The sequence below is a fragment of the Lycorma delicatula genome, chromosome 2 (genome assembly GCF_047948215.1).
Source record: "Lycorma delicatula isolate Av1 chromosome 2, ASM4794821v1, whole genome shotgun sequence".
Lineage (NCBI taxonomy): Eukaryota > Metazoa > Arthropoda > Insecta > Hemiptera > Fulgoridae > Lycorma > Lycorma delicatula.
This window is the reverse complement of record NC_134456.1, coordinates 106,789,215-106,805,314: the sequence shown is the minus strand read 5'-3', so window position 1 is coordinate 106,805,314 and position 16,100 is coordinate 106,789,215. Positions and strand designations below refer to the sequence as shown.

The following is a 16,100-nucleotide window of genomic DNA, read 5'->3' as shown; positions in this document are numbered from 1 at the left end:
CGGGCTCAGTCTTTTTTGTAACTGTAATTTCTTTCGAAACAAAAAATGTACGGTGAACGTAATGTTTCAATACCTCACATGCATTTTGTACTCACCTAATATCCATTTCTTTTCCATTTAAATTTATTTATTTTTTATCCCTGGTATCGTGTTTCCATTATAGATATCTCCTGGTGAAAGCGTTATCCATGTTTATCACTGATAGCGCCGAGATTTTTAGGGAAAAAATCCAAATGTGAATGTAAGAAATGGATTTTGAACATTTCTTCTCTCAGTACGAAATCTTAGCGTATTGTAATGATGTGGACTCTTTACTGAAAGCTTTGGGACATATGCACCATCCTGACGTTCTAAGTTCTTTATACCTAATACTTATGTTATTTAAGTTATACCTAAGCTCTTTATAGTTTTGAAAGAGTTCGCTCACAGGTTCTTTGTAGTTGCTGGCCTTACGGTTTTATAAGCAAGCAAGGAAGTTGTTTAATACATTTTGAAGTGATTTCCATGCAGCAACCTTCAAACTATTCAAACATTCTTCAAATGCTAGATAACTCATTATTTTTCTTACTTGTGGTCCAACAAATATACCTTCCTATATTTTATCATCGCTTATATTAGGGAATTTGTTTTTTTTTTTGAAACTGAAACTCTACACCATTACGATCTATTAGTTTAACAAACTTTCAAATAAACCTAGCTTAATGCGTTGTGACGGAAGATAAACTTTTTCTGGCTTTACCTGACAACCTGACACAATATTCTTGTCAGTACCTCTCTGGCCACTCCTCTTTTATGTAATGGTTTTTCCTATCCTTGCTATTCCACTCGCATAAAAAGCAACAGATCTTAGTGTTTCCAAGTTGCAGTACAAGTAAAAGCGCTATTACTTTTAGATCTCCACAAATATGCCATAAATATTTCTCATACTGAATCCTGCTCAATGCAAGTTTCATATTTTTTATAAGATTCCTTCATGTGATCAGCGTATGCTAATGGTATTGATAGGTATTTATTTCCAATGTGAAATAGGACAGCTTTCAAACTAAGCTTTGACGAGACAATAAAAATCGCCATTCGTCAGGATGGTGCATATGTCCCAAAGCTTTCAGTAAAGAGTCCACACATCTCAGGAATGGTTGACCTGAGACTGTACAAGACTACACTTCATTTACACTCATACATATCATTCTCATTCATCCTTTGAAGTATTATCTGAAAGGTAATTACCGGAGGCTAAACAGGAAAAAAGAAGAGGGAATATCAGGGTATTTAACACTACGTCTAGTTTTAGCTGTTATCCCAGATATCTTTATTACATAAAGATAACAGTCTACGGTGTGATCTTTCAGTTCTCTTCAGACCATTGAATTTGTAAATGGCATGTGACTAGATCCATTTAGCCAAACAGTCAACAATGTTACACAAGAAGCACAGCAAATACGACGAGCCCAAGGTTTGTCCTGATCACCTAATTTACATCCAAAGTACCGTTCATACGAATTTTTTATCAATGGTGTTGTTTATTTTCTGAGACTCAATGTTTACTCACCATAGATATAGCAGAAATTGTTTGGATGATTAATTCAACTGCAAGGCATTGTTAATACATTACAATAACTAATATTGTTTAAAAAAACACTTTATAAACACACTAATAAACATAAACTCAATTTACTGAACAACATTACCCGCAAATACGAAAGCCTGCTACAAAACTGAATGTTACACACACACACACGAGAACTCGCACCTGAATAAGAATTAAAAATATTTCTCTAGTCTGCACGACAGTTTATAAGTAAATATAATAACGACAGACAGTTTATAAGTAAGTATAATAACGACAGAAATAACTAATGAGTGAATGATACGTTTGTAGTAAGTTGAAAATAGAAAGAATGAGTCACATTCCTGTTCGTTTTAATTACTGTGTAAATAATAAAAATGATCGCTAATGTCTAACAAATCAATGTGACAACAGTTAAAGGACTGTAATAAATAATCAAAAGCTGTTTAGTTTAAAAAATAATATAATAAAATACGTTCACAAAATTGGTATGCTTATGGAATACATGCATGATACTACCTGAAAATAAGAATAATAGTTACAAAAAAACTAAGCCTGATAGAATTCTGATTTCATATATGAAATCAGCATGAAAAGTTGTATAAAATCAGTTATTCGTTCTCATTTAAAAAAAATCATTGTTGATCAGTGTAATTTGATTAAAATGCTAAAGTATTTTACCAAGAATTTTACAATATACTTTTACATAGACTGAAATCTTAATTATATCTTAACGTTACATGTTCGTAATTCTCTTGACAAAAATTTTAATATTAGGATTTATTTGCTCAGAATGCACTAAAAAAAATTAATTCTGTATTGCATTTTCATTTAAATAAACAAAAGTTTTACCAACTTTAAATTATAAAAAAAAGAAAATGTAAACAACGTTTCGTCTAAATGGGTCAAAATGGTATCACAAAATTGGTATAAGTGGGAGAAGTTAAAGTTAATTATTATTACAATTGTCCCATCACTCTATTGAAGAAGTTAAGCTGATATTTTATGTTAAGCTTCTATTTTTTGCTAATTTTCAATTTAATCCAAGAGATTTAAAGCCAGAAGTTTCTATTCTTTGATGTAAGTGCTTCCTTTACTTCGATACTGGCATATTGTCCTAAATGGAATTACAATTAATTGAGTTACATAAAAATGAGTCACACTTCGCTGATCTCCGTGGCGGAGTGGTAGGGTTTCATCCGGAAGTATGTAATATATTACGTTACAAAAATTAAAAATAACATTAAAATTAAAAAAATACTTCTAACTTACAGTAGAATAGACTTAAAAATGCTGACTAATATTTTGCATTGTTTTTATATTTTTTATATTTATGTAAATATTTTAACTTCTTGGGATATTCCTTATTGAGTTATTCCTAATGATGATTAAAAATTTTATTTTTATTATATATTAAATTTTTTTTTGATTTCAAAATTCGATACATATGCTTAAGTCAGTAACTTTTTTAAAGTCTTTATCAAACGATAGAATTTTTTTTTTACATAAATACCTTGGTAATGGCAGATTTTTTCCCATAGTTTTGCTTTTAATGTAGTTGAAAATCATGAATGATTTTCAACAAAAAATATATACTAAATAATAGTTTTCCAATTCAAATATATAAATTTATGACTCCTATTTGCTGATATTTTGCAGATCCTACAGTTTGAAATACACAAACTCAGAGAAATATTTAGGAAAATAATTACGCAGTAATAAGTTGATAACTTCTTTAGTGTAAATAAAGATGACGCATTGAAACCAATGTCAACTATGAAGTAACTGAATGAAATTCCTACTTCGGTTATAGAAGGAAAAAAACATATTCTCGAGTTAATTCTACCCACAGAACCATGCGTTAAATTCGAGAGGAAATTTGAAATTTTGATTTTACCGTAGAAGGAGGTTGTTTAAATTATAAACAAACTTTTTTCCTAATGTGAACGTCGTAATTTGTTCAACTAGTGAGCAATAAACAATCCACTATGATGAGGAAGATACGTATGGCATATAAATAAGTTTTAGTCTTGTACAGACTCAGATCTAGGACGCATGGTTAATTGAACCTCAACCACCAATGTACCCTAGTATCCACTGTCTAGTATTCAAATCTGTTCAAAAGTAAGCAGTATTCAAATCCGTATCAGTTTATGATTTGAACCTCAGAACCTTCGACTACGAAAATTAGCTGTTAAAAAAACTAACTGATTTGCGACGACGAGTTAACCACTAGACTTGGCGGGCTATAAACATCTTCAAAAAAAGGAAAAATAGCAGAAACATTCGAAATAGTAATGAAAAATCAATCATATCTTTTAATTTAATTTTAATTTTCCTATTTCTAATAGTTCAAAATAAATAAAAACAAAATAAAACGTAAAGGTTAATAATTCACTTTAAATGTTGTTGAAATGTGAAGTGTCTAGATCCTGTTTTGTTATGCAAATGGTATCATTGATTAAAATGAAAAAAATACCGTTTTAAACACTTTTAAAATTTTCAAGCTAATAAGTACTATTTAATGTTTTAAAGAACTTGCCATCTTTTCTCAAAGTTATTTGCAATATTTTTTTATAAAATATTACGCATACTAAAAGCGAAGAATATCATTAGTTAATACTAATAATTTTAAAGAAATATGTAGATTTGTAAAAAAAAACTAGTTCTTTAACAGGCACGGAAAATAATTTTTTAGACTGCAAAAATAACATTTTTAGGGAAGTATTATAAATTCCAAGTGAGATGGAGAATCTATATTAAACAGTGCATACATCTAATTGGTATGAACAGAGATAAAAATGTATGCAATACTGTAAGAACTTTTTCTAAATAAATTATATATAAAATAGAAGAATGAATAATTTCTTCCATTTTGTCTACAATGAAGACGGTTGTAGGAAGGCCTCTGTGATGGCTGCCGGAACAGAAGATGGAAATCAATCCGTGTAATGAAATAAAGATTTTTATTTAATGTAATTTAATTTATATTCTAATTTTTCGTTGGTTAATCGGCCAAGTTGAAAAAATAATTTAAAAAAAATAAGTTTGTTTAGATGAATCATAATGATGAATTAGTGGCGATTTAATGATATTAAATCCAAACACCTTATCTGCATCACCTGCATAAATGACCTTCAATCCTTTTAAAGAATTGCACCTTTCACTGAACGTAATATCAAGAGAGTATTACTAACAATGTTCAGTCTGCAGCAACAATAAAACAAAAACGGTAAATTTATTATTGTTAAGTTGGCAATACCATGATTGACACAGACTAGAGTAGATATTTGAAACTCAGTTTGGTCTCGCATGTCCCGCAGTGTATTTAAGTCAACCCAGACCAAACGTCTCGCGTAAAAAATCGCGCGAGTTTATCAATTAATTATTTTTTTTAATTTTAATTATTTATGGTACTGTTAACTAAATTAACACATTTAAGCTCATATTTTATTTACTTTTGTCACACAGTATAATTATATTATTTTAATCGCGAAAGTTACGTCCAAAAGCTGTTTTTTATTTACCCCAGTTATTTTGTGACAATGAACAATTATAAACTTTTGGATTGGAAATAAATTTTATAATCAGTGGTGAAAGTAAAATTGTCTTTTTAATAAGGTAAGAATTATTCCTTATTTGATTTGATTTATTTGTTAATATAAATAAATAAATATATTATTAATTACCCTAAAATTTAACTGAATTAAAAATAATTATTAACTTAATTAAAAACTTATTTTGTTATATCTATTTAATACATTGAAGCTTTTAGAATTACAATTTTCAAAAATAATATGAAATACAAAATTTATCTTATTTTCTTTCTGCACAAGTTGTAACACTAACATTTTTAAGAACCCAAAATATAGTACTTCTAAATAATATGAGGTTAATAATAAATATATTGAAAGAATTTTTATCCAGTTTGTTCAGAATTTTTAAGATATTCTATTTTATAAGACACAAAATTTGTTGATAAGAGCAATTATTCCACTTTGATATCATCTAAATTTTATTAAAGTTATTTTCAGTTTGTTATCTTTATTTTGCGATCACTGCTAGATAAATATGCTATCATTGTGTCCTTCTTCATTTAAATTTTCATTTTGTCATTTTCTTGATGTTTTTTATTCTTATCTTCTACGTCCTAAATCATCGTGATCCTTCTTCTGCCACAATTTTTTATTAATTTCCATACCCTTCCTATCATTTCAAACAAATACCAAATTCTACTTAAATCATATCCTGCATAGTCTTTCTTCCCTGTTTTATTTTATCTAACCATACATTCTTTCTAATATTTCTTACCGTAACCTACTTTTTTGTATTTTCCAACATTTTGATCTTTAAAGTTTTCCCCAATCAGTACGTTTAATAACTTATATTGCCCATATTTTTCAGTCATACAACATTATTCATCAAAAAGACAAGTAATAAATATAAAATCGGAATTGTTTGAATAGATTTCGAATTTATTTATCATTTTTAATTACATTAATGAAAAGTAGTAATTTTACTGATGTTACCGTTTTCAATTTTTTAAATTTAAATGTTATTTGAGAGTATAGATAAGAAAATTACTTTGATTGATTAATAACATATTACACAAATTAATTATATTAAATATGTCCTTGTGATATTGCCGCGATGGAGACCGTTCAACTAATATAAATATCAACCAAAGGTGCATCTAAGCAGAGCTCTTTTTATGTGATATAACTGGGAATAAGAAGTCTCCAGTTGAATAGGATATAAAATATTTATTTTTATAGTTAAAATCGAAGGAAATAGAAAATGTTTCTCATAAGATTATAAATAAATATTAATTATTTTTCTAACTTTAATTTTCAAGCACTTGAAAGTCGTATTAATAGTTGTATCAATACAACTTACTTAATCTAATTGTTTAATTACCATTTAGTAATTTTGTCCTTAACCCCGGTTTGTATTCTAGGGGATAAGCACATCAGGAATTCATATATGTGTTCTTATATATTCCATAGGGTTACATGTAGTTAAATAATTTTTTCATGCCCTGAATGTTAAAGAATACTGTCTTTGCACTAGGTCCACGGTAAAATTACCGAGGCAAAATCGCGTAACAATTTTATAATATTAACAAATGTTTTTTTTAGATAAACCATGGACTGTTTGATCTCTGTAGTAAAATAAAGTGCATCCTTTTATGTTCTTTCACATGTAAATACAGAAAAAGCTTTTCAGTTTTACATTTTCCTGTGAGTTAATATTTATAAAATTAATTGATTAATGTTTACATTTAAATGTAGACAAAAGTAAATTATACTTCTAATTCTAATTCATTTATTTTGAAAATTTCTAGTTAATCACATAAATGTTTAATGGTATATTATGCAGTTGTTATAGGCCAAATCAATGAGTTAAAAAAGATACCTGTTACAAAATTCATGGCTATCAAAGTAATTTGTAAAAAAAAAAATCATTGAAGTATATTATTTAGATTAAGCAATTTTTGTGATAAATATCTATGTAACAAAGTAAAAAAAAAAAAAAAAAAACAAACAGGATGATAAAAATGGTGGTGTTTAATAAAAGAAATCCTTTATAAAAAAAATTGTTACGTATTAAAAGGTAAAAGAAGAAAGGAAACGAAGGATATTGATATTTTATAAAAATATATTTCTATCATTATTAATTTATAATCAATATTGAAATGTTATTTTATGTAAAATCATTATTATTTTCTGTCTATCAGTTATTTTGTTATTGACATTTCTGTCTATCATTAGTGTAGATAGATATTGATATTTTGTATAAAAAAGAAAAACAAAATTGAACAGAAACTAATTTATACGTATTATAAACATTTTATGAAATATTAGTTAGAAAATTTACTCTATGAAACACCTTTTAACAGCTGACATCTTCAAATGTTATAAAATAGGTAATAATTGATGGTATAAAAACAATTAAAAATTAAGTTTTTAATAGATTTTTACTTGCTTCAATATTTATTTTGATTTCGTTTTATAGAAACCATCACAGTCTAAGAGTCCATTGTATTTTTTTTTTTAGAATGAAAAATGTTTTGTTACATTATGGAAAAAATCTATTATCGATAAACGATTATTTATATGTAAACATATTTACAAGATTTTTGAAGAATTACAGGTTTTGTAGCGGGTTCTAGATTCGTAACATGTATGTTTTGGGCGAAGCTAGATAAAAGACCGTGTCTTTAATAAAAGAAATAACAAAAATAAAAATAATTTTTAAATCGTTTACGTATTTAAAATTTTATTTAAATTGAAATAATTCTTAAATTTTTATAGAGCGTTTATCATTATCAGTAATAAAAAAGTTCTCGTTTTGTTCTTAACTGTACGGTCTATATAACAATTATCAGCGTGTCTTCAATTAAAGTATTAATTAATATTAAAAATAATAATAAGTGACACAATAAACATTATCTTTACCTGTGTACATATTTTATCAAATAACAGCAATTCTTTTACATGAACTCATCATTATTACAAACACATTTCAATTTAATTCATATTAATTCGTTGTACTTGAAAATAACACGCTGTACTTAGAATAATTTACAATGTTTGTATAACGATCATAAAATTTCATTATTTGCAATATCTATATCCTATAAAACAAAGATTAAATCATAAATCCTGCTTCACTTTAAACAATAAGTATTCTATTTTAATACAGATTGATTGATGAGAATACTTTTAATTTATAATGCTTATTATTTAAATATGATATTAAACACCTTCGCGTTTTTCAATTCTTTATTACTTGAAATCATAACTACGAAAAAATTACACTTATATATATATATATATATTTAAACACTTACGTTAAACACTTCGACTCGGTTAAACATTTATTTCGAAAAAAAATTTTTTTCTGTATTCATTTTAAAAGCAAAAGAAAATGGTTCACAATTCTGAATAAAAATGTTGATTCTTCAATCGGTTAAAATGTACACATGCCCACTCATACGCGTCATAGCACTGTTGCTTCAGAAACATAATATATTACCACAATAACGGTTAGGCTGATGAAAGTGTGAATTTCTGTAAATGTAAATATTACACAACCTACAAAAAAAAAAAAAAAAACTATCACAATTTAACCACATCAGAGGAGAGAAATTTATTTTAATTCAACAGCGAAGTAGAAACAATTTTCTTAAACAGAAAAAAGTATTTGTACTACTTACGTTAGCGTAATAATTTTAAAACAGCTGAACTATGATTTTACAATTCAGCAACTGTTCTTTTGAATATTTTAGAATAAAAAGAGCTGATGTCTTGATATTTGGAAAATAAGAGTGATTACCATTATCTATCGTTAATATAGATAGAGAACTGTATACACACTACAAGTTTTATTACAAGACTTATAAAAATTTCTTACAGTGATGGTTACATTTTAACAAAAATAAAATACCCCTTTAACCATAGAACACATTATTATTCTATGAAAATAATAAACATAATAATTTCTCTATATGTTTAACTAGTTATATAATTTTACTAAAAAACATATTTAAAGTAAATAATAAATAATATTTATCTACGTATACTAAAAGTAAACTAGCTGAAATGTAAAGAAAGTCTACTCTAATTGACGAAAAAAGACATAAAAAAAAATTATAAGGGACTGCTCGACTCGCAAATGAAGTGCCTCCAAATAAATACCAACAGAAGTAGGAGGTCACTGGACAGCTGCTGGGAAGTTGCTTTTAGTCGACTCATAGACGTAATTATCTTGTCGGAACCGCCGATATGGGATTTCCTCCAATCCCATCTGGCATACAGATGACAACCAAGATGCCGCGATAGGCTTACCGAGGGCAGGAGTTCCTCTCATCGCAATGGGTTCTGGGAAAGGATTTATATGAGCGAATTTAGGTCAAATGACCATATTCTTCTGCTACTGCTCCCCGAACTCGGGAATGGAAGAGTATCTGAACTTCTTAGATAATTTATTCCTTGGATTGACCAGACACCGAAACATCTGGGGACTTCAACGCCAAATCACCCGAATTATCTGGCACAACGGACAGTGTAAGAGGACAACATTTTTGAGACAGAGTAGCCGCCATGGGGTTACTCTGCATAAATAACAACACAGCGATGACATGGACAAGAGGATCCTCTACCTCTGCACTGGACCTAACCTTCGTACGAGCAGATAGAGTGAACAAGTTCACAGATTGGCGCGTATTGGAGAAAAATCTCTCTCGGATCACCAATTTGTAGAGTTCCGAACAACACCGGGGGTGCGTCACAAGGAACTCAAACTCGTTTCTAAGAATGGGTGCACCCGCTTCGGCGAGCGTATACCGGCACATCTGGTAGGCGCACTGACACCTAGGGAATTCACGGCAATAGTACAGGACGAGTGTGAATCATCAAGAGTATACAACAAATTCCAACCGTTTAACATGTCACGCATGTTGGTGACCCCTGAAATAGAACAGCTGAGAGAAATAGCCTGGGCCGCCAGGCGAAGCTATCAGAGGGCAGTTAGACGAATCCCACAGCTGCACGTATTAGATTCAAAGCAGCTAGGGCGGCTTATAAAGCGGCTATAAAGATCACAAAGAACGCTTGCTGGAGGGAACTCTGCGAAGAAGTGGATCGAGACCCATGGAGGAAAGGTTACCGCATTGTGTCCAGGAAGTTTGGGAGGAGAGCCCCGGTACTAACAACGTAGCAAGTTCAGGAGGCAGTTGAGACACTATTTCCACAGCGAAATGTATTCGTCAGGGAGGAGATTGTAATAGGGAAAACAGAATTGTTCAGCATGGAAGAACTTAAGACAGCAGGGAGAAATCTGAAACCTAAGACCGGTCCGGTCCGGATGGGATACCTGTGGAAGTAGTACAAGTTCTAATTGAGAAAACGCCGACGGAACTCCTTCACATATTTAACACCACGCTAATAGAAGATTATGTACCATCAGAGTGGAAGGAGTCGCGACTTGTACTACTTCCGAAACCAGGAGCTCCAGCTAATGTTTACAATGGTGCACTCAAATCACAGCTGATACAGCTTTCACAACTGACACTTTAATTGAAACGATGCTGAACAACGAGGAGAATTTTAACGCCATTGCAGGGCTTACTACACAATTCCTGTAGCAGAAGGCCAGGGAGGACGAAATGGCGAGGGGTGAGGGATAGTCCTACAGACAATAACATACACTGTAGAAGAAGGCCGATTCAAAAAATTCTTGGTCACAGCGCTCTCTAGGGAGCGTACGTGGTAGATGCATGAGGCATAAAGACCGAGACCCGGCCTTTGGGGTGAGGCCAGGAACGACATAGTCGAGCTTGGCCACCTCATTTCAAAGGTTAGAGGCAGGCAAAAATAAAAGATACAACCCGGCGAGCTGACCTGTCGTGCTGGATGTACTGCCGGCGGACGGGAAGGCCCATCTGAGTTAAAAGGAGAACCTCCTGATAAGGAGTAGGAATTAAGCTGTAGGAATTAAGCTAAGCTTAATCCTACAGTATCCAGCTCGGGAAGTAGGAGAAAAAAAAAATTAAATATAATTCTTTGTTTTAGGCCACATCATTTAGAGTACTGCAACTTTAACGCATTGCTTAAAACTTGCGCTACAACGCCTCATAACTTAAAAATATTTGCAGTAGTGAGATCGTATGATAGAGATTTTATTTGAAAAAAAAATTATTTAATTCTATTATGATTGAAGCACACAAATAATCCTTTATTCCATTTTACTTATTATTTTTTATTTACACCTTCCTATTAGGTTTACTTTTAATTTCATTTTTTGATTGATTAATGTTGCAATTATTTATTCAAGTATAATGACTTATGACTAATGGTGTCTTATTAAGCTGATAGTTTTCTTTTACGATATAAAAAAAAATATTTTTTATCGTTTGTCTACAATAGTTATAGACAAAGAGTTGCGAATTTAATTATATATTTTTTCTTTCGAATTCAGTAACACGTGAAAGATTTATTAACTTTGATTATCTTCCCTAACAGCCAATAGTAGTGGAGAAAAAAAGATACAATGAAAATTTTCTTTAGCTATTTTCATTTAGGCCAAAATTACGTGAATTCAACCATGTATCCAAATTAAAATAACCGTCGCAAGGCTTTAAAATAGATTTAAAAGGGTTCATCCAATCATAGTAATATCATTTTAAAACTGTCGTAATCGTCTTCACTTGAAAAAATTAAAAAAATTGGGTAGATCTCCGTGACAAATAAAATTTACACTTAAATTATAACTCATTCTCTAAAAAATATTTTCAGGATTCTAATTCAGTTCATTACTCAGGAATATTGCATTCTTCATTGATTACTGTTCAAGTATATATACTGGAACAGTAAAAAATTTAAAAAAAACCATTAATTTTTAAGAATGTTACATTCTAAATAGTCACAAAATATTAAAAATTTTTCCTATTTTTCTAAAAAAAAAAATAAATAAAATATAAAAATTCGACTCTTCAGAGGATGAAAATATTTTCAAATACTTGCAAGATCCTCCATATTCGATAAAAATATCAAGACCTCAACATCACCCAATAATCTCCTTCAAATTAAAAAAAAAAAGTAAAATACACATATACAAACACCTACGTACATAAAGAATTTTTAAAAGTTTTCAAAACCAGAAATAAATATTAAAAAACACAACTGTCAAAAAAAACATTGTTGACAAACATTCCTCTGTAATATAGGATAATTAATAAGCGTGTGGGTGACAATCGGTTCAGCCGTGAGTTGCTACAATAGAACAAACATACATGTATCGTAAGAACATTACACTCCTTTTTGGGCAGACATTTGTAAGACAACTTCACACGTACGAGGTTTTCGTATCGTTCAGAATGAAGCGCTGAGATGCGAGTAAAAAAAAACGACTCATTCATCGGATAGATTCAGATTTTTGAAAATTTATATATAAACATATTTATATAGCCTATGACACTTCCAGTAAGTAAGGATTCCAACGTCGGGTCATACATCTGAATCGGTTCAGCCGTTGAGCTGTTACGGTGGAACAAACATACATACAGTCGTGTAGAAAAAATATTCTTTAAATTTTAATCTATTGAAAAGTCAATGCAAAATAGAAATTTTCGAGTTGTCATTTTTTTATTTTTAGTTTGTCACCTACTTAAAAAAGTCGTAATTTCGTAAAAGACTAATTTATTCTAAAGTGAAAGGGATTGTTTCTGAAAAAAATGTTTTATACGTTCATAATTTAATGAATAAATATAATCAATTTGAAAATAATATAACCAAATGAAAAATAAACTAAATAATTTTATTGAGAATCCTTTCTTAATATTTAAATAAATATGGTATATAAATTAAAAAAAAAATCAAAAAACAAAAATAATCATCAAATTAAAAATAATTACACACGCGCGCGTGGTGTCTTTGTGTTTTATCCATCTTAATTCACTACGCAATGTACATAGTATTACTTCCCAAAAGTTAGAAATTTTAATTTAATAAATATTTTCAAATAGAATTAAAATGTAATTTAATTATAAATATTTATTGTATTATACTGGTGTTTTCATTAATAAGTGTAAAAATAAAATCTTACCTTTGTTTTTTTTTTAAAAATATAATCTATTTTTTTTACAGACTACTTCAAGGTTAAAATACAATTAAGCATAAAACTTTACAAAGGAACAAGTTAAGGTAATCACATTATTGTATAATAAAAGCCTAGCACTAGCAATATAAAACTAAATACTTACATCTACTTAACTTGTATCTTTTCTGAACAATTAGGATTGGTACACGAAAAAAACACTTTAAATAAAATTGTCATTTGCTAAAGAAAAATCCTCTTAAGAGACAACAAAAGAATTTTTTTTATTTGTACAAACGTTTTCTGATATATCTGAGTAAATTTACGTTCTAATATTTCATTACAAACAATTATTCATAAATAGGTACATCTGTAACTAAATTCACATCCTACTAAGAAACTAATTTAAGAAAACCTTATTTAATTATATAAAAAATGAAAGATAATTTTTAAAAAACTAGCAATAATTTGAATAAGAAAATATGCAATTCAGTCATTTTAAGCTCTCTTTGTTATATTTGTGAAAATATTCTTTTTTATTGAAAAACAATAACCAAAATTATGACTTTTTTCACATTTTTAAGTAAAAATATTTTTTTATAATTTTATGATAGTTAAATAAATAAATGCTTTTAAAAAATCACTATTTCTGTACATGTGGAGGATTTAATGAGTTGAACAGTGAGACTATTGTTTTGTGCACTTAAAAAATTAAAAACCTTTTTTTTTCATTTTGGAGGCTCTCATACTCAAGGGAAAGCATTTGGGTAAAATTAATTTCTAATAAAATAATAATTAAGTGGTGATAATAAATTTAAAAAATACAGATACAGCCATAATATAAATAAACAAAATTGTAATTTTCTAGGAAGGAGTAAAAAAATTTGATTAATTTTTTTAAAAAGAAATATCAAAGAGTAAGAGCTATCACACTAGTAAGATTTTTTCATTTACGATCGGGACTCGTATCAAAGCTGGGTGGAGAACGAACTGGATGTGCTTGTATCATTAAAGTGCCCCACTGATGTCGATAATGTGACGCAGTATTTGTTGTCAATCATTCAGGAAGCTGCCTGGTGTTCGTCACCTGAGGTTAAATATTTGTGGTGGCAAGGAACGGACTATCCAAGGAAGGTGATAAATTTAGTCTTACTAAAAAGAGGCTTAGGAGGAGATGGCAATGTTTCAGGAGACCAAATGGATAGGAAATCTTTGGACAGGGCTTCTCGTAGGTTTGAAAAACTACCGAGATCTATTAAAAATGAGAGATTCAAAAATTAAGTTAATTTACGATTATTCACGTGAACTTTTTAGACAATAAAATTTTGTTATATTTAACTTTAAACTAATAACTTTCTAGACAATATTGCAGACGTTGGAAGGCTAAAACGACTCCACGTGTTGGAGCTTGGTGATTTTATGTGATTTGAGGTGGAACTGCATCAACTCAGTGTTATCTTTCATATCATTGATTCATTTCGTTCCATTTTATTAATTATTCTCTATTATTTTTATTATTTTCATTTTTTCTCTTGTTTATGAATTCATGTGACTGTTTTTGTATTGCGTTAAACTACCAATGGCACTGTTCTCTGACCTAACTTTAACGTTCTGGGTAGGGATATTAGTGTGTAATTTTTGAGGAGTACCGATGGAAGCCTCTCTTCATGTGATGATATTAACTTCTGGTTTCGGTAATGGTGTAACCGATTGTAAATTTTAATTTGAGACAGAAAAAGTTTCCATAAATCAAAAAATTAAAAAATGACTATTCAAAAAAAAAATTTTACCGATTTATATTATTTACCGCTGTAGCAGCATACATCTGTCAGTTGTAGCTGGTAAAGTAAAAATATATGAAAAAAAAAAATGAAATACAACAGATAATTTTTATTTTCATAAGTTTTTTTTTATACTTATTAAAAACCCCCAATCCAACCGGTTCTCGCCATTAAGCAAAACACAATCACCTCGTAGTGTCGTGACAACAGTCTCTGCCTACTCTAGTTAGCCACCTTCTGGGACCCATCGGGGTCACCCCAGCTTCATCGAGACACACCGACTCCTTCTTTCGGGTAGCTGATCTACCCTCCACTGAAGAGCTACCCTTCCCGTGACTACTCTACCAGCTCCAGATGTACATTTCGTCCAGTCTTCGCTTTACAACCCATTCATACCTTGAGGATTCTCTATGCCATCATCGAGAAGTCCCGACTACCCGCTCTTGAAAGTGAGCGGGGCAAAACATCCTAGGCATGCCTCCCTAAACGTCGTCACGTTTCGTCCCCCATTTTTTTTCATAAGTTCACAAAAAAGCAATTCAAACATAAAAGGATATTTTGAATTGTAAAACTAAGAAGTTTCATAAATATACTTTAAAAAATAAACAGTACAACTTACGTTTACATTTGTATTAAATTAGTAATAAATTTAGATTAATGCTGAACTTTCCAGTTAAAAATACTGAACTTCTTATAAGTTAAATAAATAAATGTATGCGTTTTATTTTTTTAAATAACCAGTTTTACAACGTAATGATTTAGTTTAAATAAATAAATTAGTAAAAAAAGAAAAAAAACTTGTTTTAATTGTATTTTAAATGATATGTTGAGAGAAATATAGAATTATAGATGTTTTTGACATCCTTCATCAGAAATTTATTGATTAATAGATTATTGAAGAAGTATAGAAATATTATAAACTAATTTTTACGTTCTACACTATTATAATTTTTTTGTTTTAAAATAAATAAATAAAATTATTGTTTTAAATTTTAGGTTACAATTTATTTATTAGCTAATATAATGTAACAAATAAATTTGAGTCGAATAATTTTTTATTTATTTTAAATATCAGTAGATCTACTGTAATATAATTAACATATTTATTCGTTACAAACAATGATTATAATGCTAAACAAGTTGTGCGACAGTCC

The 16,100-nt window shown here is 29.4% G+C and overlaps 2 protein-coding genes across 4 annotated transcripts in view; both read left to right on the top strand.

The window, feature by feature from the left end:
* The window catches only part of LOC142319924 (cytochrome P450 4C1-like), a 167,582-nt gene that overhangs the window by 146,927 nt on the left and 4,555 nt on the right, over window positions 1-16,100 (top strand). The window lies entirely within an intron of this gene.
* LOC142319071 (proton-coupled amino acid transporter-like protein pathetic) overlaps window positions 4,856-16,100 on the top strand; it is a 190,196-nt gene continuing 178,951 nt past the window's right edge. For 2 of the 3 annotated variants that reach the window (XM_075355935.1, XM_075355933.1), the window contains exons 1-2: window positions 4,856-5,188; window positions 13,216-13,272. The gene's annotated coding sequence lies outside the window, so the exon portion shown is untranslated. The remainder of the gene's footprint in view (window positions 5,189-13,215; window positions 13,273-16,100) is intronic. The other variant, XM_075355934.1, reaches the window with a different exon arrangement.